Source organism: Pezoporus occidentalis, unplaced genomic scaffold (genome assembly GCF_034315485.1).
Source record: "Pezoporus occidentalis ecotype Australia unplaced genomic scaffold, CSIRO_AGI_Poc_V1 ctg8, whole genome shotgun sequence".
In the NCBI taxonomy this organism is placed as follows: Eukaryota; Metazoa; Chordata; class Aves; order Psittaciformes; family Psittacidae; genus Pezoporus; species Pezoporus occidentalis.
The window spans coordinates 9,389,229-9,415,746 of NW_026916158.1; the positions used below are offsets into that span (position 1 = coordinate 9,389,229).

The 26,518-nt window shown below is 46.4% G+C and overlaps 1 protein-coding gene across 3 annotated transcripts in view; it reads right to left on the minus strand.

The window, feature by feature from the left end:
- Positions 1-21,117, minus strand: part of PLD1 (phospholipase D1) — a 76,423-nt gene extending 55,306 nt beyond the window's left edge. The window contains exons 1-2 of one of the 3 annotated variants that reach the window (XM_062603276.1): positions 20,951-21,117; positions 11,582-11,798 (exon numbers count right to left, since the gene is read on the minus strand). The gene's annotated coding sequence lies outside the window, so the exon portion shown is untranslated. Of the gene's footprint in view, positions 1-9,303; positions 9,472-11,581; positions 11,799-20,950 lie in introns of those variants that run through there. The other 2 variants (XM_062603278.1, XM_062603277.1) reach the window with 2 other exon arrangements.
- Positions 21,118-26,518: the final 5,401 nt, after the last annotated feature.

Consider the following 26,518-nt stretch of genomic DNA (forward strand, 5'->3'; position numbering starts at 1 on the left):
TTCATGATCTAAACGTATAGACATCTACAAGGCTAATGTCCTGTACATCACTCAACACTATTCTGGTTATGTCCCAGTGCCACATCTGCTCCAGCAGCCACCACCTGCCAAGCCACATTTCCGCAGGGAATTTCAGTGGTGCAGAGCCAAGTAGGCATGCTGGAAGGCAGCCCAGCACCTCCATTCCACAGCTGATAAATGCAAACACGGTTCTTCCCATTACTCCTGCCAGCCAAGCTAAACTGGGGAAAGCACTGCAGCCTGTCCTCAGGAAGGGATCTGGGAGACTGCAGTACGGTCTCTTAGCCATTTCCCTCAGCCGTGCTCCCAGCAAAGGCACTTGCTCCCACCAGGAGCTGCTCTATATGAAGGCAGAGAGCACAGCTTCCTGTCAGGAGGTGACTATCCCCACTCCAGTGGCAACCTTGCTGCTAATTGCCAAGCTTCCGTTAAGTGAGAACATGATTTTAATCTTCTCCTCCCGCTGTTAAAAACCACATGCAAAAGTACATGAAGATGCTAAATTTTTGTCAACTCTTTTTGTGATTTAGTCAAAGAAATTTCTGCAGGTATTGCAGCAACAAGGACTGAGCAGATTGAGACCATGTATTTTTACTAATAATTGACTGCTTTAATAAAATGCTGTTTATATTGTCTTGATTTTTTTGTTTGTTTCAGTGGAACTCTTCAAACAATTTACATTGCAAAAAACAGTTGGCATGAGCAGGCATTTATAATGGAGCAGGAAGGTAGAACCATAGTGCAGGACTCAGAGTGTTCCCTTATGAGGAGCAGCAGCCAAGTCTGGATCCTGGGTCCATGTGTGTTTGCATGGTGCCATCCCACGCTGATGCTTCCTGGTAGCATGAATCACCCCTGCCACCGCACACACTGAACATTAACCTCTGCCAGGCTTTGCTTACTGTGCATGCAGCATGTCAGGGATGTACTCTGGTAAGCCCAAAGCATGTGATGCATGTCAGATTTACAGAAGTGAGAGGAGCTGCAACACCATGGGGACACCACACACCTCCAGCCATCCCATCCCTGAAACACTTCCATACCCTACCTGCACACATGGATTTAGCACCTTTCCAAACTGAACCTCCCTATATGATTTTTTTTTTTAAGCAATGCTTTTAAAGATATTTCCTGCATTCTGGCTAATAAACTCCACAAGAATCTGATGTCTCCATCCTTGGCTGACTTCCAGTCTACCCCAAAAACTACAGCGCTCAATGCCCTCGCCTCCCACCGTCGAGCTGAGACACCCAGCATCACATGCTCATTGTACAGTAAGGCATCATTCCCAAACAGGCACCAACAACACATGCCAGAGAAGATGACAGGCGGGTGCATACCTACTACTGTTCTGCATTTCCAAAAGCAGCTGCTTACCTACAGCCATGGTCAACAGCAAGCATCGACATGGGCAAACATCAGCCCTTGGCCGCCCTTTCACATCCAGAAATCTCATTCATCTGTGAATCTAGGATAATATTAAGGACTCCCAGAGACCTGTGTTTCCCTTCTCCCTGGCCAGCTATAACAAATACTTGAGAATTTCTAGTTTGCAAGAAGAAAACAGTTGGCTTGGGAAAGTCCCCAGGGTAAATGTAAGAGAAGCTGTGAGCCAAGATCAGAGGGCAAAGGTGGTATTGTCCTCAAGACTGCAGCAGACTTCAGGCGGCTTTGTAAACCAGTTTGTCCCAAGGAGACCCTCCACAGGAGATTCATAAGACCCTCCATAGGATGACAAAACAGCACCCAGGACACAGTGTACTCAAATTACTGAAAAGTTAACTTTTCTATACGCTGAAGTGTTTAATTCATTATCAAAAATAAGGATGAGTGAGCAGTTCCAGAAGGTTGGTTCTGATTTCACTTGACATAACTCTGGAACTATGGCTGAGGTTTCAGATCAATACCTGGTGAATCAAGATCAAACCCAGGCAAATTCAATACAAAATTGCTCACTATGAAGAAGTAAGTTGGAAAGAATAGCTCCTGTGTGGTTTTTGCTTAAATACAACTACACACCTGCAAATTTATGCAGAACAGCTCATTTATACACATATACAATACTGACAGCTTTCTTAGAACAAAATACAGACCTTGAATGTATTTTATTCACCTTTCGGGGGGGGGGGGGGGGGGGGGAAAAATCCACATCCATCAAGCCAGTACAGAAGCATGCTGATGGCACAGTGAAAGATCGTGCTCGTGTCTGAACTCAAATCGAGCCTCGGCTGCCTCCTCATTCCTCTCCCTTACCTATGTACCCAGACCTCCAGCACCTTACAAGCAATGCAGGTGTCTGGACAACCACAGACACCCTGCAGCTTTTTCTCATTTTGTGAAACCTCCTATGTAGGATTTTTCTACACGTTCCTAGAGGAAATCAGATCATTAAGGTTACAACGTACAAGCTGAACACTCCAGACCTCAACACAATATGGGCAGCTGTGCACGATGAACCAAGAAATATTACTTTTCCCCCCACTGCTATAACTTCTGGAGCAGCGCTGCTCAGAAAAGTGTCTGCAGACAATTTTACACATGTACAAAAATGCCATTTGCTAGAACGAACAGCAATAGCTTTGGGAGAGAAAAAAAAGACCCTGAACAGGCTCAGGCAGCAGTTCCCATCTTGCTGGTTCTTTCTCCCAGTGAACAAAAGCGCTTGTTTGCCATAACTGCTGCCAAAACTCAGTGGGACCAGGGCTATCCACAGAAATTTCAAAGCCACCATGAGTCATCGACTGTTCTATTCTCTCTTGGCAAGACTTAACGCTGGGTGGGACACTTAAAAAACATTAAAAATCAATTTGCAGGAAACCTCTGTCATGGAAAAACACACTTCAGAACATCTCATGGGGCTACACAGACTGCTACAAAAGAGAGGAATGAGAGACCAAAGCATTTCTTTACTAAAAGACTACAATGCATAGCCTGCTCTTCAAAGTGCTTCAGCAGCCCTTTAGTTGTGACAGAGAGGACAGATAAGCTTTCTGGAAGACCACAGCACCCACAGGTGCTTCTCACTGCACCCAAGAAAACACCAAGCAAGGCAGATTTGTGTTCTTCCTGCAGAAAAGTCAGCTCCATCATGTAACTGCATCTTACTTGAACAAAAAGAGAAAATGCAGGCCCAAAACACCCACTTGTTTTACCTCGTGTTTCATATTCAAAGTTTGCTGAGACACAAAACCTTTTCTTTTGTAAATAAATGAAATCAAAAAAACAAACAGTAAGGTTGCCTTTAGCCAGGTAGTGGGGCACAGTTAGGAGGCACTGCCACAACCACAACACCCCAGGTTACTGAAAGTGTTGGAAATATGCAATTAATTACACTTGCTGGTTTATTTTTTTACCCCAGGGATCCCTGGAGGCTGTAGGCAGGAGTCAGCCCAGCTGATGGTGAGAGTCTGTGCTGCGAGGTGCATCTGATCTGAGAGTGATGCAGTTACTGCGCATTCAGAAGAGGGCTGTGTTCTGGCTGAGGGACACAGACTTGGGTTGGGGAGGGAAGCACAAAAAACCCTCCCAAAAGCCTGGCTGGTAAAAAGGGAGAGGTTTCTGGGAGGTGGCTCAGTGACACAGAGGAGCACCAGGACATGCCACTAGCAGAGTCCTGACTAGAGAAGAGCCGAGACGCACAGCAAGACAACCGAAACACCAACTGGCTGTGAATCACCCGCTCATACAGGCTTGGACGGAGCCCATCAGAGCGCTGCTCTGTGGGACATTGTCTGCCTGATACTGCCTTTTGTCTCTGCCCACTGGAACGCTTGTCCTGGAGAAGAGCGGTCCCTCTGTGCCCAGACCACCCTCCCCAGCCGTGGGGAAGGAGCTGTAAACAGCCCACAGAGCTGGGGAGCAGCACCAGGATCCCCCTGTGCCTGCTGCTGGCCCTGGGGGAGCCCAGGAAATCACCAGGCATTTATCAGTGGGTTTATCTTATTTCACATTCCCCCCCCCCCCCAAAAAAAAAAAAAAAAAAAAAAGAATCCTCGTGTGAGGGCTGCACCTGAAGGTTCACTGCAATGGCAGAAATAAAAATCAAAGACAGGCATCTGGCCTGCTCAAAGCATGACCTGGAAAATGCAATCAAGGAAATTACAATTTCATTCTTCCGTCAACAGAGGTGTAAACCAGAAACGTAACTCCCTGCACCATGAATATTCTGAATATTTGCTGCTGCCAGTATAGCATAAAGAGGACTCCACATTCCAGGAAAAAGCCTCTCTCTGTTGAGTAAACCTTCAAACATTGATAATGTTTTTCATCCTCGGCTCTGCACCTCCTCTCCCTGAGGCTTTCCATAGCCTACCCCAGCTTGCTCAGGGTAGGCAACAAAGGGATGCTCTTTCTCTTCTGCAGAATGTCCAGCCCATCAGTAGTCACATTGCCTTTTTATTACAGACTGCCTCCCTGAAGAGCTGGTTCCTTAGGGCAGAAGACCATTTCATATTTTATCTATGCCTTCTCTACCAGAAAGAAAAGGGAGAAAAGAGGAATGGGTAGTGTTAATACATTAAGATAACCAATACAAACCGGCTACTTCACTGTCAAATCCTACTAGAGATGTGGCACATTTTGACTGCTGGAGCTCCATACGGTCAACACTGCATCCTCAGACTGCAAAGGGGAAGTTTTAAGGGAAAACAATTGCAGAAACCATCAGAGGTGTGAATGCTGCACATGGCCAACTCTGGCTTCAGCGCCAACTCAGACCAGGCATATGCCAAGGAGACACTGACAGGCTCGTTCCCACCCAGCCCCACTCTCAGATACATTTTCTTGGCAACAAAGCAAGCACATTAGCCTAATAATCACCTTGAGATAGCAATCTCGATATTAAAAACTTGCATCCGTTTTTGGCAATAACCCCTGCCTACTTGTTGCATTGTCACCCAGCCTGCCATGCTGGCACACCACACTCCCTGCCGGTGCTGTGGCAAGTTCTTCTGGTTGTTGCTCCATTCCCCTCCCTGACCCCTTTCTGGCAAGTTTTCCATCAACTCTTTAGACCTGTAATTTAAAAACAGCTCTGGCTCACACAAGTTTTTATGTTCAGAGGCAGAATACTCCTCCCTGCCAGGGTGCGTGGCTTCTTCTCCTCCCCTGGCGAGGGGACTACACATGCTGGGGGGACACCTGGCACCCTCCCAGCTCCTTTTGGGGTCCCAGTCCTCCAGTGTGGGAGCAGCAGCCACCAGATGGCTTCTCCCCCCCTCCCTGCACCAGCAGATGGGTGCCTGGGGGACGTGGCACCCCAGCGCAGGCGAGCTGTCTGACAGACATGAGCCCCGCTCCCACTTCATTACGTAAACCCCCAGGTTTTGGTGTTTATCTGCTTTAAGGATCTAGAAAGCACTAAATGCCATTGCAGCAGCCGTGGGCACAAGGAGAGAGGGATGTGTGAAGCACTCAGGGCAGTGGCGATAGAACGCAATGCCAACCCCGGCAATTAGATACCTCCCACTGTTATTGCATGGAAACAGAACTCCTAATCCTGAAGACACAAATATATATATATACACACATATATATAATCATGCATATATATGTGTATATATAATTCATGACGCAAATCCATATTTCCCTCCTGTTTGCTGCTGGGGGTTTGTTCCTCCCAGGCAGAGGAGCCAGGATAAGGGTGCGTATCCCCTGCCCCAAGGACCACGCTGCCTCCTGTCACCCTGGACACCCTGTGCTAAGCAGGTGGAGGAGCAACATGGCAAATATTTTGTAAAGAAAAGCTGGCAAACAGAGTTGTTTTTTTTAACCCAATCCCTCCACCATCCTCTGCTTTCCAGGGTGTCTGCCCATGTGGAGCTGGTATGTACATCTGGCAGATGCTCACAAGTGCATGAAAGTGAGTGGCAGGGCAGGGGCACCTGGCAAAATATCTGTTAACAAATTTTATATATATATATATATATAAAAGCAAAAAATTATAATATATATGTATCTACATCCTGCAGCTCAGCAGGGCCAAGGTCTGGCCCCGCATAGGCGGCTGCAAAGGACCCAGACAGTGTACCAGCTATACACACGACCCAGAACTCAGAGTGCAGAAAAAGCATGGCAACTAGCACCAGGACAAAAAAAAATCCTTCTTTCTGGGGGGAAGACAAAGAAGAAAACCCAATTGCAACTTCTGTCAAACGCACGGCCATGACGGAATCTCAGCCCCTGCAGGAGGCTTTCCAGGGTACAGGGCATGTGAGAGCAAGTGAAAAACACATCACTGATTGTCAGACAGACAATAGGAGGAAAAGGCACGAAGTGTTCCCTCTTGCCCTCCTCCACCTCAGCTAAAACCAGGTGGTTACTGACATCAGACGCTCTAGCAACTCAACACACAGAAGAAAATCAAACTGCTTCCTCAGATCTATCATATTCAGATTTAAGGCCACTGTACAATGCTTGCTCCCACTCAAACCTGGTTGTATTGTTGTTTTTTTAAATGACTTGATACAAAGTAGCTGTTCCAATGTGAAATTCAGGAACCACCTGTTTGCAACAAAGGCAACAGAAGGGTGCTTCGCATAACAGAGCACACAGCTTAGTTATGCAGTATGCCGGGCTTCAGTCATTCAGGAGACTGTCTCTCCTTTTGTGTGTTCTTTAGGTAGAGATACAGAAGATAAACCTAGAAGTCTGTATGTACATTAATAACTGATATCTTCTGTATGATTTCATTTCAAGCGATTAAAAACTGTGGCAACACCAGCAGTTAAGTGCATTCCCCTGACGTTTCTTTCCCTGAAGATTTGCTAACTTGCTTTAAATCAATTACCAGAGAAGGAATTACTGTAAAACCCCAAGTTAAGTTCATAACTACCAGATAGAGGAGGTGCAACTGCACTTGGGCACATGGCTTATCAAGGAGGAGATTTCTCAAGCCACTGCTGGAGAGCAGACCCCCTGTAAAACATGAGATCTTTCCTTTACCACAGACACACCTGCAGTCTAAAGAACAGTTCATAAATTACAGGGATAACAATGCCAAGTTGGCATAAGCATTTACACTTTGCTACTATTAAGAATAGTAGTAAAAATTTCTAGGTGAGGCATGGGATTTCAGCCCGCTTCAAGGAAGAATGATTTCACCAGAAAAGATTACCTACCCAGTGCTTATAACTTCATTTACATATATGTAAAACACCATCTTCAGCAGTTTAAGCAAGCTGCAGTTCTGATCCCAGCAAACTCTTCCTCAGCTGTGAGAGCTCAGGAGATACCTGCCAGCAGCAGCAGCATTTGTGGCAGGAGTTCAAGCCTCTCAAAGAGCATCACGGTCCCCAGGAGAAACCACTTTAATAATTTTTTTCCCCATAAGACCAGAGCCTCAACACTAGCTTTCAATAACCCTAAAAAAGAAGGATGTTCTGTATCTGGACAAAGTGAAAGGTGCAAATGGGTATTGAAGTGAGACCCTACGATCTTCTCTAAGTAGGAAAGTTAAATCTCAGAAAAAAAAAAAATTAAGCAGATATACCTCTCAATAAATTTTTGTTTAATCAACTGAACCATAGGTTACAGGAACCCCTGGGAGTTTTAATAGGTCTTTTCAGAGGGATATCCCTACCCTCGACCCTCTCCCCCAGGAAGCTCTGACAAAGCCTGGGGCTGGCCCCTTGCTGGAGGGGAGGAGAGGGCAGTGCAGCGCCAGGGCTTGGCCCTCCTACCCAGCTAAACTGTGCATGAAGATGGTCCATGGGACACCACGACGATGCAGGCACTGCAGGTCTCCCACATACTGGGCCCTCAGCCCTGGGGGAGGCCAGATACACTTTCCCACCACAAAAATACTGATTTCAGCTGCAGTTGAGTGCAGGGAAGAGTGGTTACACAATGGAGGAGACAATCTCACCCCCATGAGATGCCCACCCCAGCTCACTGCCCATCTCCTGAGTAGGGATCAGGGATCCCAGCATCCTTAGGCAGCACTCAGCATCCACAGCAACATCCTGAAGGAAGGGACTTACTGCATATTCACAGTGAATATAGTACAGGCAGCAAGCTGAAAAGGAAGGGTAGCCCAGGGCCCACAGGGCTATAATTAATAATTAAGTGCTTCCCAACTTCTGGCAAAGCTCGGCAAGATTTGTCCACAAGACCCACAGAACAAACACTCCTGCGAGCATCATGAGAAGAGGTGGTCAGAAAATATGTTCTCTGGTTACCTGTGAGCCTCTGGCATGAGCTCATGCTATCAAAAGCCAAATGGCATGGGAGGGAAAACAGGAATTCTTGAGCGATTAAAGGCACTTGAAATGGATTTCTCACCCTGCGAGCTGCGAACACAGGCAGCTATGGAACCCAACAGCATACGCAAACAGAGAGCATCTGTCCCAGCAGCCACGGGTGCTCCAGCCTTGCCATGATATCCCATTACTTATGGTCTTCCACCAAACGTCAAGCCAGCAGAGCTTCATCCATACAATTAAACTATCAGTGTCTGTCCCTCAAAAGCCACACAACTCTACTGGCTTCAAAGGCATCATGCAGATTTACTTAAAGGAGGAACGCTGGAGATCATGTAGAACCGGACACATAAAATGTATTGTCCTGTGTACAAAGAGCCCAGGTCAGCCCTGACCGTGCAGGCAAAACGCTCCCAAAGTCAAGGGAGCTGGACCAGCTTGAATCATTGCCCAGGCAGACCTGAGGCTGAAGATTTCCAAGGAGCAGCCTCTTAGAAGAGAATTGTGCCAAATAAAGAAAAATAACAACAGGGAGGAAAGGCTTTCATTGCAAGAAAGGGAGCCGGCAGCTCGTCAGAACAGGTTATGACAGCTAGCTGCCAGCACTCTCAGGTTTTTCCAGTGTCACGAAACGGCAGATGCTAAAAGCGAAAAGGCAGAGGCACAGTTTCACCAGCATTAAGAATACACCGACCAAACGCATCTCCAGGTTCACAACAAATGTAAAGCTTCCACCTTGGAACTCCCCGATGCAGAGCCCCGACGCCAACCCCAGCCTGGCACTCGCCAGCCTCGCCAAATCCAAACCCTCCCATTTCAAAGCATGAAGAACCAGTAAATCATCCCAACTATGTCCTGTAGGGCTGACGAACACCTCCCATCGGCAAAGTTTGCCGCCCAGCCGCAGCGAAGAGTCCAAGCACGGAACTGCTAAGCGCGTTGTAGTAAAGGAACCGCCTCTCCGTGCCCCGAACCGCCCCAAGGCCGGACACAGCGCGGGGAGATCATCGGCCTCCGCCCGCCCTCCCGCCGGGAACCGAACCGCCACAACAACAGCGGCGGCTCCGGACCTCGCTGTACCAACCTCCTGCCCCCGAGGAAGCGGGTGCCCCATGACTGCTGCAGACCCAGCGCGGCGGTCCCCAACGAATCGGCGGCCCCGCAGCTGGACGAGCTTCCCTGCAGCCCAGCTCCGGCCCCTCGGCTCCCGTTCCCGGGCGGGCTCCCCACGGGCGAACCGAGGCGCGACCCAGCCCACCAGGCACTCCAGCCTATGAGCGCTGCTAAGTACGGGGAAACCACACCCCGCAGTGAAGGAGAGCGTTGGGATACTCGGCAGGAAGGGTGGAGGGAGAGGTTAGGATGCTTTCATGGGTTCTGCCCCTTTTTACCGTCGGCAGTTCTTCGTAGAGAAATGAAAAATCATAATCAAGAACTAATCCATTAACGCCGAGAAGAAAGTCTGTGGGTTGTTTTTTTGTTTGTTTCAACTTCCTATCCCTGCAGGGACAGGGGCTCAAAGTGATTTCCTCGTGGAAATGCCGCTCTCACGGGGAGCACGGTCTCCCCTGTCTATGCCCTTCTCACTGAAGCCCAACGACTTCAGCAGGGAGAAGTCAGTTTCCCTGCCCGCCACCAAGAATCACATTCAGCGAAGGGAACAAATGAAAAAGTCAGTGCAAATTAATGATTAATTAAGTGCATTTGCAACGTTATTTTTAGCATAAGACAACCTAATAATTACGGCCACATATTGTTTGCATCTGAACAGTGCTTGCCTGCATATGCCACATTTTTCATGTTACTTCCCATACTCCCTTTTTAATATGCAAAGAAGCAGATTTTTTTAGCGAGACAGAGAGGAAATTTTTGTGCTTACAGAAGCATTGAACTGACAAGTGGAGAAGCAAAATTCCTCCGTACACTACACAGCTCTAGCACAGTCTTGCATACTGGCATGCTGGTAAAATGCCTGAAACCTGTCTCCAGTACTACAGCTTCCACCTGCAGCTGTGCAGGGGATGTCTGGGTGACTTTTTCCAGTGAATTCAGTGCTCCCACTTCTGTCCCTACAGCAGGATTTCAATATGGCTGTTATGACATTTTTCTTCCCTATAGGATTTTTTCTCTTTTTTTTTTTTTTTTTTTTAATATCAAGAAACAGAAGCATGGTCCTCAAATGTGATAAATAACCCAGATCTGGTCACTGCAAATGCAGAGAGACTCTCCTCCTCTCTATTCTGGCAGTGCAATACTGAAGCATCTCCACATTCTCTACCAGAACAGTACCTGCCTAGTGTATGGGCACACCTACAGCACATTAGTTCAGCTCATTTACACTGGGTTTACTATGACTTGGCTTACAAACAGCCTACTAAAACCAGTGTGAGTGATGAGCTTCACTTGTAAAATCAAGCTCAGAAATCTAAGGTGGTTCCCAACATCATTGCAACACAGCTTCCTTCAGCTCATGGTGATGAGCTCAAACACTGCTGCACTCGGCATCTGTGGAGAGCTGAGTCAAGGTGGCTCACCAGTGCTGGCCGTACTGAGCAAGGAAAAAGACAGCCAGATATCTGTAACACTCAGTGTCATGAGAGAACAAAACAACAGATGTGGAACTCTGCAGCAAAGAATAGGGGCAATGGGAAATATGGAAAGCCACCCTATATGGCACCACCTTTCCACCCCAAAGAGCAGTCAAAGCCATGCTCAAGGACACTTCACCCCACACTGCAGAGAGGTTTCATGATAATGCCAACATATGGCATGGGAATCAGTGGAGGGATGGCACAGGAAGCATCCTTCATCTCTGCTGTTCTCTCCAGCCTCACCCCTGCTAACCCCACAGCTGCCTCGTGCAGGAAGCCAGTGGGCTGCAGGGAATCTCCACTGTCTCCTAGCTCTCCACACCTCGCAGCACACACTGGCACAGAGAGGGAACATCTCAGATGCAGAGAAGAAAAACTGTCTCCACAGACAATCCCCTGCCCACCTGCCCACTGCTCATATCAGTGCTCATCACCTATGGCTGGCCTAATTCTGGCAAATCTTTACAAATCCATAAACCTTAGTTCAGTTTATACATACTTAATTTCTCTGCTGCTAGGTTGATTTTGGCAGCTGCTGTGAGCAGGGCTAGACCAGTAGCAGAAGAGAGCAGACACTCTCCATGAGCATTTTGTAGCACAGTAGCACAGTTCCACTCTCCCAAGGACCATGACAGAGCAGGTTCTCCATTCACAGTCATCACCTCTTCCAGGAGAGCTGCAGCTGTGCTTGTGTCTGGTAGTGATTTGCTACCCTTCCCATAACCTCCCCTGTCCCAGGGGCAATTCATAAAGTGGATACTTGGCACATACCTTCAGAAATATCTTGAGCTCTGAAGAAACAATATTGTCTGTCAGGGGTTTCCTTGGTTTTCTATTCCCACCTGCTTTTCAGTCTTCAGGAATTTCTGCACAGCCCTAGGAGGACACACTGCTGCCACAGGGGTGTGAGATTTTCTTATTTAACAAGAGATGCTACTGCAAAGAGCCCGCTGTATGGCAGTCACACAGGGATCGCTGTTGCTGCAGTCTGTAAAACCAAGGTGTTAATATTAGGAATCTTTTTTCATTATTATTTGGTTGCACTTCATTCATGGTTTTTCTTCTCTTTGAATTTTTCATTGCCATGCCTAATGAGCTGCCCAAAAGTGAGATACATGAGGCATGAAGAGACATCTGCAGAAGGGCTTTTTTAGGACTAAGCCTATACTGCTGCACACCAAACCCAATCTGGCAGCTGAAAGGTAAACCAGGAAAAGAAAAAGTTTTTTTTTGTTTGGTTGTTTTTTTCTTAATAAAGACCTCATCTTCAATCTTGGTCACCTTTTGGCATCACAAACAGGGGGAAAAGAGGGGAGCAGAGGGACAGCAGCTGCTAGACACTAGAGAAATGACAAACTGCAGCCTCAGAGTGGGCAGTAGACAGCATGTGATGGCACAAGGAAGCCATCAAGTTCTCCAAACCTCTCAAACCGTTTTCTCGCACCCAGAAAAGCACTCCTCCCTTTCATTCAACAGCAAAACACAGTTTTGCCCATGGGCTGGACCGCAGGAGGGCCCTCAGCAGTTTCAGCAGAGCCATGACAGGAATCTGTCCAACATACTGAACATGGATGACATCTAAGTACAGGGGTTTGCCTATAGGATTTTTCTCACCAGGTTGCTTTTCCCTTGTAAGATGAGCACAGCTACACTAGTATAAACTCCAGCACTGTGTTATTTACAGTATTACAAATAACAGGCTATATCCCCCAGCCCAGTGCTGCTGAACTGCTGCACTTCAGCTGACATCGTTCTCAATCAATCAACACATTATTGTTAGGTGAAATGTCAAAGACATCAAAACCAACCAACCAAACCATTAATTGCTTCAACTGAGCACTTTTATTATTGTTTCTCATGCCTGCAGACAACATGCAGGACCTTTTTCCTCCTTGTATTTCCCCTTTAGCTGCACAGATGCTCCCTGGCCCCAAGCGTGAATGACACTCATGCCTCTGCAAAGCCATGGGGACCAGAGGGGAACTAGGGGGAAAACTGCAGAGTAGTTTATCACTGCATTGGGAAGGAGCCTGCAGAGCCCCAGGGGAGGGATGAAGGAACTGGCTCCATCACATGGCAGTGAGATGACGGCTGGCTTTGGCACCGCATGAGGCCAAGCCCCAGCATGGGACACCACTGTACCTCCTGCTCCAGCACCCTGCCCCCAACCTCTGCTGAAGCCATACTGCTGCAAGGCAAAGGGTCTTCAAGTGATGGTGGATCTACTGCTCCTCTGCCAGGTTTTCAAGTCATCATTCAGTTGCCCTGTACTACATGACTCTGAAGCTTTCTAGGACAACAGGGCCATGGTACTCTGTATACCTGACTAGGAACTGGAAGCGTGTTTGCTGTAGCCATCTCAGAGCTGTGCCATGAGAAAAGGCCTGAACATACTCCCATAAGCTACGCAGAGGGATGTGGCAGAATAGTGCTTACTTCTCACTGCCAAAGACCCTAACACCCACAGCAGGCAGTGGGGCCCCGTGGATGTGTGCACCAGACACCCCAGGAAAACTCCATGGGCTGATGCTAGGGCAGCCACTGGTGATGCTGCCAAGGGTGGAGCAGCCCGGAGATGACCTAAAGTGGGTCAATTGGCATTAAACCACATGCATGCACAAAAAAGTGTGTTTCCTTGTTTTGTCCCTTAAGACCAGTATTCAAATAAACACTGCAACACACATACACGTTTGTAGAAATCATATTGTGAAATACTTCTTCCCCCCCCCCCCGCTTTAACGACCACAACTGTCCTTCTAACTTCGGAAGAAGAGGCACAGGAAGGAAGTTTTGTTGAAACACACTTAAACATGACACCCCCGCTTGGCCTTGGTGCCTCCTGGGATTTGTAGTCGTATCTGTTCCCACCCAGATTGCTTTTCCTGGTGCAGCGCCACAGCACAGTAATGCTCCCCACACGGCACACAGGAGCTGCTGCAGCCCCATCCCAGACCTCCCCACCTGCACTGCACTAACTAAAGACCCCCGGACTTTAGCTCCTACAAGACACCCGGGGGGCTGCTCACAATCCAAACCTTACTGGGTTTGGCCAGAACATTTCAGATTTCTTTCACACCCTCCCCCTCTCTCAGAATTCCCATGGAAACAAAAACAAAGCTCTCTTTGTTTGGGTTTGATTGGGTGGGGGTTTTTACTTTTCTCGATGGGGTGTGATGAATGAAATTGGTAAATGAAAAGCTAAAAAACAAACCCCAAACAACATATGCATGGAATGAAACATGAGGCTCCATTTCTAGCTTGATCTTCCCTGCAATGGTGCATCTCTGATCTCTGTCGCCCCTTACGAGCATCAGGGGACAGAAATGGGCCTCAGAGATAAAAGAATACATCATTTCTTTTTTCGAAAACTTGCTATTTGGCAGGAAACACCCAAACCCAAACCTTCCCACCCGTTTCGTCATGGCACATCATTGTGCAGATACCTGTATGCCACCGTGTGGCAGCTGCCCCATGCAGCCCGCTGCTGCAGGGCTCTGTACAGCTTTAAGAAAAACAAAAGGGGAGAAAAATGAAAGGATTTTTTTTGCAGCAATTCACAAAACTTAGAGCAATGCCAAGCATGTCAGTACATGAAGCACAGTACCGAGAGGAAGGAGAGAGTGCAAACCATCTCCTTATGGTGTTAAGCTAAGACACACACTGCTTTTCTATTTAAAGCCCTACAGTAACATGAATGCCAGGTTTTAGTGAGCTCAACAAGTCCATCTGAAAACAATTCACATGCTCCTCACTACGACAGGATCTGGGCACCTGACAGCTTTTAACGCATTACCATTCCCGCACAGCAAGATACAACCCACCTTTACCTGCTGGAGAACTGAAATCCGCACCTGGAAAGGCTTTGGGATGGGAACACTGGCCCACAGGGTGCTCAGTGCTGCTGCCCCCCTCCCCTTTCACTCTGCCTGGGAAACAATGCTGGGGGCAACCCTGGCTGTGCTGAAGACAAGGGTTTTGGTAATAATGATGGTACCCACGCATGTCCTAAAAGCCAAGCAATCCTGGCAAGGCCAAACCATCCTTCCATCCCTACCAGCGCTCCTAAACTGTCTCCTGCTAGGCAGGAGCAAGAAGAAAGCAAGATGCAGCCCAGAGCCAGGGTTTGGGGTATGCCTCATTTTCCTCTTGTCTACCTCAACAGAGCTGTTTTTAATGTATTCTAAGATGCAGTTAATGAAATAGTTAATTACACATTTTATCATTTGTCCATAACAGGTTGCCAAGTTGGTATGTTATTATTAGCAACAGGAAAGAAACTAACTAAAACATTCTTGAAGTATGTAATGAGCACTTGAGTAAGCGACAAACGTTTCTTTACTGAGGAATCCAAGCAAGACATACTCCACCCATTTTGTTAACAGACAAAGGCTTATATAAGCTGGATGTTACATAAAATCCTAAAATATGGACCAGAGAACTCCCCCACCTTTGGATGATAGCGTGACTGCAGCCCACATATACCTGAGCTGACACTGAACTAACTGAGCTTATGTGCAGCCGATGGCCAAGCCTGGAGTGGCACAGGCAGCCGCATGCTTACATAGCCCCAGGCATAGGTTTGGCTACAAGTCCGGATTTGCCCTCACACTTCTCTGGAAACAGCCTGTACAGTACCACACTCCAAGCAGCTTGATCATTACTGTGATGATCAAAGAATACATATCCGTTGTTTCATTCTCTCGTGTGACACACCAAGTTAAATGCCGTCTGATCCCAGGTTGTCATCCCAAGGAACTATAACTGATGCTCAGGAAAGGGATGCAAGTGGGGCATGGTTATGAGGAAACTTCTCCAGGACTCTCCCTGTCTCCAGTGTATTGCAAGTAAGGGATTTTCTAAGACAGAAGTGCTGTCTTTGCAATTTCAAGGCACCTGGCAGCTATTTATTTCAAGAAGTGATGCAGTCAGGTTTCGAATTCATATGAACTTTTAAACTTCTGCAATACCATGCAACAAAAACCCCCACAATTTACCATACGTTATCTGTGGAGAAAAGAGAATCCACATCTTGCAAGATCAACTACTATAGGTAAAAAACCAGGCTGTCCTATGAGTGCAACCTCCTCATAGGTCTTGTATGCCTGAAAGCCTGTCTGTCTCAAGACAAATTATCTGCCTTGGTAAAGAAATTCTTTTTCTCCCTAGACACCTTGCATCCCACCTTAAAATGCACTATTCCAACAGAGACAATAGATTCTGCCCACACCAATGGTTACTTCCTAGACACGAGGTCAAAAAAAGACTCAGAAAAGAGGATTTACAATTCTCTTCACAACCCAGATACCCAATCCGCCTCCTAATGCAAGTATCAGATGCAGTTTCATGAGAAGCCAAGGATACTTATCTGGCTGGGGGAAGAGTAGGGGGTGAGAAAGATCTTCAGACACGGAATTGTTGGCCAGGCAGAGCAAAGTGTATCAGGAGTTACTCCCTGGACTACAAGGGTGCTATTCATTACAGTAATCAGTTTGCTCTGCGGTACTTGCAGAAACATACCAAGGCTGTTATGTGATTCTGCCTGACTTACTTGGTGTTTGTGATTTGCCTAACCTTTGCTCTAAATAAATTGGAGCCGCACAGAGGGAATTTTGATGCAACTCCCTGTTTCTAGAGCATCCCCTCTGGCTGCATTCTACAGGCTTTCCTGGGGTTGTTTTAAGGGAGAGGCAAACAGAAGGCAGGCAGGGGTAGAAAATAAAGAAATGAAATGCCAGCTGTCTGGCCTGCAGAACCCCCCCAATCAACCAACCAAACCAACCACAAAAATTAGCCTGGGTTTGGTTTCTAGTGTGTTATTTACCTTACTTCAGAAGTACATCCAGATGACATAGATAAGGTAGTGGTGACCCCTAGTGCCCTCTACAGCTTCCACTGTTATTCCCTGCATTGATATTTGAACATGAACAGAGAAAAGAAGCAGCACCTTCCAGATCTGTTCTTCATTCACAAAGTCTCACTTTCTCTCCCCTTTCAGAAAAAGGATTTCATTTCCTCTCCCTACTGTCACTGCAAGACATTTGCTGCAGCATCCCTTTGTCACTGTTGTCTAGGAACAAAATTAAACAAATTTACTTTGGTAAGAACTTATTATATTCCATTGACTCTTTATCATAGTGCATTCTTCCCTGTGAGGGTGGTGAGGCACTGGCACAGGTTGCCCAGAGAAGCTGTGGCTGCCCCATCCCTGGCACTGTTCAAGGCCAGGTTGGATGGGGCTTTGAGCAACCTGTTACAGTGGAAGGTGTCCCTGCCCATGGCAGGGTGATCAGAACTACATGAACTTTCAGGTCCCTTCCAACCAAAACCCTTCTATGAATGCTTATGGAAAAGAAAGAAGAGCCTGTTTTGCCAACTTGAGCTTGTCAATAGCTAAGAACAGTCATTCAAATTCCTGTGAACAGACCTCTGTCTTGTCTAAAGTGTATTTTGCAGCTCCAGGGTGCTGAAAGGAGTGAGTCTTTCCTGTGACAGCCATTGGTATGCACCATTATGTCAAAACTCTCTGTTCCCGTGACTCAGCCCGCATAAGACATACCTTGCTCGCTGAGCTGTGGGATGCTCATTGGGGCCTTTTGCTGCTGTTATCGTGGGGGAACAATACCTCTTTCAGAAAAAATCTCAAGGCACCTTCTTGCAGATTACTTTGGGATGCAGGATTTTCCTTGAGGAAATAAGTCATCTTAGCATAAGCCTGAAAGATCTTTAGCTTCCTGATAATGGAGGGCTTTGGACATCTCCCCTCTTGCACAGGCTTCCTGCATTGCTGGGTTTGGGTCTATGCCCCACCACCACCTCCTCGGGTGCATGGCACTACCCTGATGCACGTCTCCAGGGGACAGGGCTGTGCTTTCCACCATCTGGCATCTCAGAATTTTGCACATTTAACAGGATCTTGTCACCATCTCCTCAGCCAAAGAAACCACCGCTGACTGTCCCCACGGCAACATTTCTGTCCTCGAGAGAGCAGCAAACAGCCCTGTGCACCCTTACAGCCCGCTGCAAGTTTGTCTAATGTCTCTTCACCACCACACCCCTCATGCTATACCACACCAAGGCTCCTCCACAGAGCCCCGGTCCCCAGAGCTGCCACCAATTCACACTCTCGCTGCTCGAGTCCCCTGACTGGTTTAGCACTTCCCAAACAAAAAGTAATTAGCAGCTTGGCATCAGGGAGGCCTTCCTGGGGCTGCACTTAAACCCCTGAGTTCTGCATGGGGCACAGCGTGTCTCCCATCCCACACACAGCCCGTGCTTGCCCCATTGGCCTCGCTCCCCCAGCAGATATTCACAGGCCACCCCAGCTTGCAGCGCCATTACCATGCAGCCAGAATCTCCTTCCGCTTTTGCCAGCCGTCATCACGTTTCTTCCCCAGAAACAACTTCCAGGTCTCAGCCAGCCCTTCCTCCCGCCAACATCTGACCTGATTGCTCATATCCAGAATTCATTCCAATAAAGTCTCCAGACTTCTGCAACCCTCTCCACCCCTTCAACCAGGAAAACACCACCACCCTTCTCCCAAAACAAGCCCTTTGCGGGCATTTATACCCATGACTCAGCCCAGCTGAGGATGCAGCAGTCAGAGGTGAGTCTGGTTGATGTTTCTGCAACAAGTGTTTTACTCATTGCAGGGCTAGGCAGGCATGCTATAACTAAAGTGACTCTTCTTTTTCCAATTTCAGTATAAGTTACTTATCTTCTGGATAAATATGTCCTGGACATAATAATGTTCTGCTTATGTGTCTATTCTCTGAATCATTTTCCCCTGGTTTTATATCTCTAGGTGCACATGTTCACTTGTTTAAATCAAAAGCAACAGTTTCTGAGTTGAAGTTCCTCCTAATGTTTTATTTTTAAAGTAGGCTTCTAAGGGGGGTGGGGGGGATAGGAAGTGTGCTAGTCATTGCATAATATTAATTTGGTTTTATCTAGTGTAAATCTCACTTGCTTTTCTTGCGTGGTGCTGAGATATCTTCTGCTACTCATCGTAGCATCAACTCTGCATTGCTCTTGTGTCTCTGGATCCGGCACTGCTCCAACCCTCCCACTTTATTTTCTTTCCCCCCTCTGTTTCATTAAGTAGATGCAAAAATCTCATCCTCTGAGCCATTGGCTTCTTTCACAATGTTCCATGCTATTTCTCCTGAGTTCCTTTTCCTTGTTAGCTTTGTTAAACACCATTTTATCTTTATTGCTGTTCTAAGTGCTTATGATCCCATATGGAGAGGGCACTAAAAAATATCTCTCTGTATAACACACACATCTCTCTATAGGTGCATTTTTAAAAATAGTTTATTTCTCTCTATATTCTCATTTTTGCTTGCTGCTAGCTCTGTGTATTCCAATTACACTCTGCATCCAAACCAGCTCTGTCAGTCTTACATGTCCCTGTAGCTACTGGTAGTATTAGTTCTGAGTGTTTTCATTTAAACTCTGGCTTTGTTCACTCACACTGCTAAAATGCTCAAAATAAGATCATCCCTTTAATTTTTAATTATCACATGAACCAGCTTTTTTTTACATGCATTTGCAATCAATATGCTATGTTCTTGGTTCCTCAGATCCTTGTTTGTATTATTGAAAAGTTATTCTTGTGAAGTGAAATTGCTTTCTTGGATGTCACCTGAATGACAGAATCCGAACCAGACAAAGCTGGATTTGACACAAACCAGCAAGTGAAACAGTCCGTCATGAAGTAGAATCATCATCATTAAAAAAACCTTTATTCAATACTGGAGGTTTTTTCCTTCCAAAGGCTACACTTCTTCAAGGAAACTAAAAATCCTGTGGCTTGCCTGACACTGCAGGTCAGACCAGATGATCAGAATGGTTTATTCTGGCATTCATACTTAAAAATATCCAGGCAAACTGGAACCGCATCATCTGGTACATAGATGGTCAGGCAAGTAAGGCAGTTACTGCTTCTGATCTTAAGTGCTCTGAATCCACCTACAGTCCTACTGAGACACTCACTTCTCCCACAGCAGCTAGTAATGCAGCTGCTTTTACTTGTTTTACTTTTTATCTGAGCTCTGTTCTAAATTTCAAACCTTTCCTGTTCACAGCTTCATTAGAAAACTGGCCCAATACATCTTACACCACTTCACTTCCATCTTCCTGGCAACAGAGACCCATTGTTTTACCATGATTATTATTGCATTAGTGTCTCCCCAGCTTCTGACTCATGTAAATCAGAAAATGACTCAGAGGAGTTTGTTCAGTGCTCCAGAGAAGAGGAGCCAGTGCCAAGCCGGAGCTTTCAGACTTTGCTCCTTAACGTGCTCAGTAGTGAGTGCTTCCTCTGAAGTCCCTGTGCTGGGGCCATGCAGCTTCACAGCCAGATGGCTCTGTCCTCTGCTGCCACTGCCCTGTCTGCTGTGCGATGCTGCACACACCAACTCCCTGGTGGCTGGAGGAAAGAGGATTTTCACGTCGTGGATTTTGGGTGGATCGCAACAGGAAAAAAATGGGGTTGAATGAATCATGAAAGTTTCGAGACACCATGAGCTGGAGAAATCCACAGGCTCTGCAGGGGAGGCAGAAGGAGCAGCAGCCAGTACAGCTGAATGCAGTGGGGTGAGGTGACCAGCAAGTTCCCCAGAGAAGGACCAGACACCCCACTACACCACACAGCAAAGGAGTGCACACACACGGCAAGAAAGTGCAGGCTGGAGCAGATGCCACAATCCAACAGAAGACACACACACAAGTTTATTTTCCCTCATAAATCCATCAGGAAGCATAGAACTAGTCTCCAAAAAGTTATTTCACTCTTTGACAAACACAACTGCAAAAGGCAATAAAAATGCTCTGTGCTGCCTTTGCAGAGTTTAGACTAAACTGAAAGCTGCCATCAGTCCCAGGTCCTCAGTACTCTGCTCTCAGTTTGCTCAAGCCCTCCACTGAAACCAGTAGCATAATTCACTATTCGTCTTTCTTTTTTTATCCTGAATCCCAGTCATTTTGCACAGTAAAACATGTAAAACCCTAGTCTGCCATAGAATCAAAACTAAAAGAGGAAGAACAAGTGAAAGAAACCAAAACCCGTAAGAACTGAGGAAACACAAAACCTTGTATACAGAACCCAGCAGAGGCTATGCAATCATTTTATTTGTACTCACCAAACCAAGAGCTGCACAGACCGCAAAAGAGCACTGCTGAGGGTATATTCTCACTTTTAATTCCATCCATAAACCTGGGAAGACCAAAGTATTACAAATCACAGCATACTCAGCAAAGATACCCAAGTGTACAACACAGTATGAGTCGTTGTCACATGGAAGACTTTTTGAAGGAAGTAACTGGACACAAGTGTTTATCTGAGGTTTGGGATCACTCTGCTGAGCAGCACGGTATTTACGTATGTGTACTGCAACGCCCATTTACCTAACTAATCCATCAGGTCCTCTTTCAATGAGACAAATGTTAAAGGAAAAGCACTGAATATTTCTGCATTTCATCCGGGTTTTGTACTCCCTCAATCAGTGTTCCACTATAGATTTCTGAAAATCATTAACAAACACATAAAGAGCACTAACAAACAGCAACCAGTGACATGCAGACTTAGAGGTGTCAGTCATTATTAAACCTTTAAATGAAAGTGTCCATGGAGTGCCACATTACCCTGTTTTACCCTTTGTCACACTTACTGAGGGAACGTAAAGGTGAACCAGAACCAGTTCTTCAGCAATTTAATTGTAAGTATCACATACAGCAGCCTGCAATGCATACCCAGAGATGGGCCACTCAGTATTTACTTTCTTTAGTTTTCAGGTTTCTTTGTTTCTTAACTTTCTGTCACTCCCTAATGGATACCCGGATACCCAGTTATCTCAGACTAGGCAAAGGAAGGTCATTGCTGTGAGTTTTCTGGTAGATGAATGACATGAATGCAAGATGTTTGGATGGCATCTGCTCCACAGTCACAGCCCCCAGTTTTCATCTGGGGACACTGGAGGTTTCTGTTGTCATACAAGAAGGGCTGGCATTTATTTGGGGCCACATCATCATTCCTGCCAAGTCTCCAGGCAGGTCCTTATGGAAACAACCAGCATCTACTTGGAATTTGCATTAACATTTCACTGAAAAGCTGTTTTGGAAGACACCTGTTTCCAAATCTTTGGGTTCTCCCTGTAACCAAACATCTCCAGGCTGGTTACGTGAGTGAAGGTGGCAGCTGAGCATGATTCAGAGCTGCACATCTGTATTTAGTATTGACTTAAGTAACTGAGGGCTGCTGTGAGCAAACTGCCCATCCCAGATCCAAAGACCCTTATGTTCTGGCAGAGCCATTCCTTCTGCATTTAAATCAAAACACACTTTGGATTCAGGAATGGAGTTAAGCCAACGAGGGAGAGGAAAATTTTGCATCACTTTCTCCTGCTGTTAGTGGAATTCCTGAAATCACACCTCATGCCAACAAGTACCCTACTGAGCCAGCCTCAGCAAACTCCCATTCCAGCCAGCCAGAACTTACCTGGGTCTGAACTAAATGCACTGCAAAGTCCCCAGAAATTATGTGACGTGCCATGCTTGGGTGTTAATCCATGGGACGCAGCCAGCAGCATGAAATCCCAGCATCATGCCATGGATTCAGCTATTTCTGGAACCCTTCTGAAGCCTGCAGAGAGGACTGTAGGACCACTGCTCTGCGAGGCAGTTAACCCACATGATGGGTGAAGTTAAGAGATAAGCAAGTGAAGATACACCAGCAGCAGTACAGTATCACCCATCACGGCTCCAGCTCTGAAGTGCTTCCTCTTCCCAACATCACACTGTAGGACCAAAAAGCAAGCAGTTCATGGCTTTTCTCTTTTTTTTCCCTTAAAAAAAAAAAACAAAAATACCAAACACCACCCCTCCCCCCCCCCCCCCCCCCCCAAAAAAAACAAACCAAAACAAACCACAAAAAAAACAGTTTAATTTTCATTGTTTTAAAGGTAGGAAGAAGTGCCTTTTTAGCTCAGAGCAGTGGCAAAAAAAATCGCATCATACTCCTGCATCTAACCATATTAAATGGAAAGAAAAAATCCCCTGCAGTTTTCAGAGAACCAGGCAAAACCAGGACTCTAGCCAGCCTCTCTCCTCTTTAACAGATCCATGCTTCAAGGGTATTATACTACTCTAAAAAGTGGGTGAATAGAGGTAGAGAAGTAAGGGACTGCACAGTGGCAACAGAGGCTAAGGTGCTTCAGGATCGCAAGTTCTAGCTCAAAATGCCTGACCCCTGATACATTGTGCTCATCCGGTGTGAAACCACTTGGGTATTTTAAATGTGCTACAACATCTTCACAGGGTAGTTCTGCTTTTCTTCTGCTGCTTCTGGTGCCACTGTGGCCCCAGGGAACCCACGTGCACACAGCATCCTGGTCCCACAGGGGACACGGCTGGCCTGGGGGGGCTTTCTAAGAACAAACTGGGGAGGGAGCACACTTGTTCCCCATGATTGCTGAACAAGATGTGGCATATTTAGGTGTCCAAATACTGATTTTCTTGCAAACAGCCAGCAATTGCATGGCCCCTTCAGGTGGTGGTTCCACCACTTACCTGCATTTTCTTGGGTGCCTCTCACCCAGCCATCACATGCCATGATGCATGGCTACTTATAGCCAGTTGCCTTATTATTTATTATAAATATTCATCATTGCATACTATGTTCACTGAAATTACAGCCTTTCAGGGAAGGGGTAGAGAAGGTTTGGGTGGCACCAGTGGCTGAACTTCAGCAATTAAAACTTGCTTCATCGAAATTGAAGCATAATGAGCTTTCCCTGCCAGCAGCAATTAGAAACAAGCACTATCAGATTACTTTCTGCAGCAATAGCACTTTGTTATTGTCCTTCCACGAGGGGCAGGGAAATGTCATCAGTGGTGGGGGTGCGATACCTGTCACAGATCTGCTGTTGGCAAATAGGTATATTTCTTATAAACTCCTCAGAAGCGCTGGATTCCAGGTTTTTGAAAGATTGTTTCATTTTTACTCTGAATCGCTTTTCCATCTTCTAGTTCCTGACACAGCAACTTTTGTGAGGCTAAACCTGCACAGCGAAGCTCTCCTGAAGCTTCATTTAGCAATGACAAGGGATGCTGAGATTCCTTGGAAGAAATCTGTGTGAAAACCCTCTAGAAACAGAGTACATTCCAGTGGGGGAAAAACACAGGCAAGGGTAAGTTTTATTGCGTTTAGGTCAGTATTTATATTAGTGTGAGTACTTTGAAGGCCAGTATCTATTTCCACGAACTATTGCTATCAGCAAGAAGCAAAGTCCTCCTACCTGCCTTAGATGGGGAAAAGCATGTTATTCTTGAAACACCACTCTGACTTTTCACGTTTGCACTCCAAGTCCCACTATGTTTTTAAAGCCCTGAAGACATGATGCTGCTCATTGCCCAGCTCCTTTGGCTTACTGGAAACTGAGCCTAACCTTTCTAGATCGCAAATGCAAGCCCCGGACCTTTTAATCTGCTGATGGTGTACTTGCTATCTGATTTTTGGGAGGCTCCTCATGACTTCAGACACAGTCAGGAGCCTTTTGATGACTTTCCCGGCAAACTTTAGAAGGCTCTCATAAAAGGAACACCTTTGACTTCAGGTTGCAAAAGACAGAGATCACTTCAAGAGATTACAGCCTCCACACAAATAGGCTTGTTTAGGGTGGTACCACTATTAATGACTTTACTGACTGAGACAACACAGCAATAGTCTGGGCAAGCACTGGTTTTAATTAGGAGTACTCAGGCTTGTTAAGTGACCAAGTATGGTACTGAGTCACATCACATGAAACGGTATGGAGACTGCTTAGGGCCATGCAATTAAGTCTTTGCTTTTAAGACCTAAGACTGTTCCCCTGGGAGAAGGAAGCCAGCAGGGCATGTGGCATCACAGCAGGCTGTTCAAGTGGGTACCACAAACATGTCTGATCAGAGGCTAAAGAGGAGGATTTTGTGGACTGCAAAGGACAGACATGCTGAAATATTACTTCAGTGGAGACACATGGCCACAAAAGGCATTTCTTCCATTCTCACACGGTCCCTAAAAACCTTAACACTGGCAGCCCTTTAAACGCTACACTTTAGTTTGGGATTTTGTAATTCTATGTAAGTGGAAGCAGTGCCTTCCTACAGTGACCTTACAATGCTCTCCCCCTAACTCTGCACAGAGCTCTAAATGAGTAGACACTGTGCTGAGATGGATGTGGAACAGTAGGAGCAGACCTGCCTTGTCCCCTGTTGCCCTCCTGCCCAGGATGCCCACTGTAAGCCACTTGCTCCAGGAGACCTCCTGCCTTTCTTGCTCATTGCAGCTTAGGGAGGAGGAAGTGACGAAGCCAGTGAGCCTCGGTTCCTGGTTTGGGGGAAGATAAGATGTCTTCTGGGAAGTGTAGTTCCCAGGAAACATGAATCCGCAGCCTTCCTCAAAAGGCAAGCCAGAAAAGCTGGCAGCTTCTGACTGTTTCCATTGCTCCACTGTAAGGGAAAATGTGTTGAAATTAAAAGAGGGAATTTTTTTATAGGCAACCCTGTGTGGAAATAAGCAGACTGCAGTCGGAAAACTCAAACGCGCTCAGGAGAATTAGACACAAGGAGGAAAATCTTTCTGCCTTGACGAGAGTTGGAAAAGAGTGGTATTTACTGAACTTTGCAGTCAAAGGGAAACTAGCCCTGACATTCACTGGGAGATATGAAGGCTGCTTGAGAAGAAAGCATTGGCTGGCCAGAGACCCAGGCACAGCTAACTCCTCATGGTTGAAGGGGGCTGAAAATATTCTTGCAGAGTTGAAGAAAGGAGCTTTGCAAAAAAGAGTTGGAGAGTTTGGACCCCAACCTCCACCTGCCCAGCAATGGCAAATAGCTCCTGTGCCTGCTGCTTTTGCCTAGGAATGAGCCTTTGGGGCAATGCATGCTGCAGAGCTGTAAAACAGAATCTGCAGATGCTGCTAAAAGAACCTGTTGGTATGAACTAAGGATTACTGACAAAAAGTGTACAGCAGTTGTTTGTGGTTTATGTATGTTACCACAGAGCTTGTGTACTGAAAGAGGTGAAGGAAGTGTTTCTAAGGATGACTGTGGAGAACTGAACACTGCACAGAAGTCAGGCTGATAAATCAAAGAGCAGACAAAGAGTTTGCCCAAAGTTTCAAATACTGTTCTGGGGAAAGTGGTTTATATTCTCATTCTGAAGAATTTATCCTTGTTCGTAAGAAGAAATGCAGTCTTCTGGCTATGCAAAATTCAGTACAATATGTTCTGTGGAAAGTTTGAATGCAGTATCTAAAAGTCCTGGAGTCCGCTCCATCTCATTAATCACTCCATCCACTAATGAATTACCGTTAATTGCCCTGCCCAAACACTGGCACAGCCACCAGCCATGCAAACCTAGACCCTTTGCTCCCTGGCTCTTGCAGGAAAGCTGTATTTATACACACACAACTCAGCTGTGGAGGCCTTGGTTTGGTTACTGACATTGGTTCACATGTGTCTGCTTCAGCATGTCCTCTGCAGCCTCTCTGCACTTGGTCAGAGGGCTCTGTACACACAGAGCCATCTGGGAAACTGCTGTTAGTTACCCTGCTCTCTCTGGTTTGGGGCACAGCATCAGTGAGAGTATTGCACTTACAAACTGAACACTAAATAACTGCAAACAATAACCGGCGAAGACATTTATGAGCTGAGTGGGACCCTAGGACAAA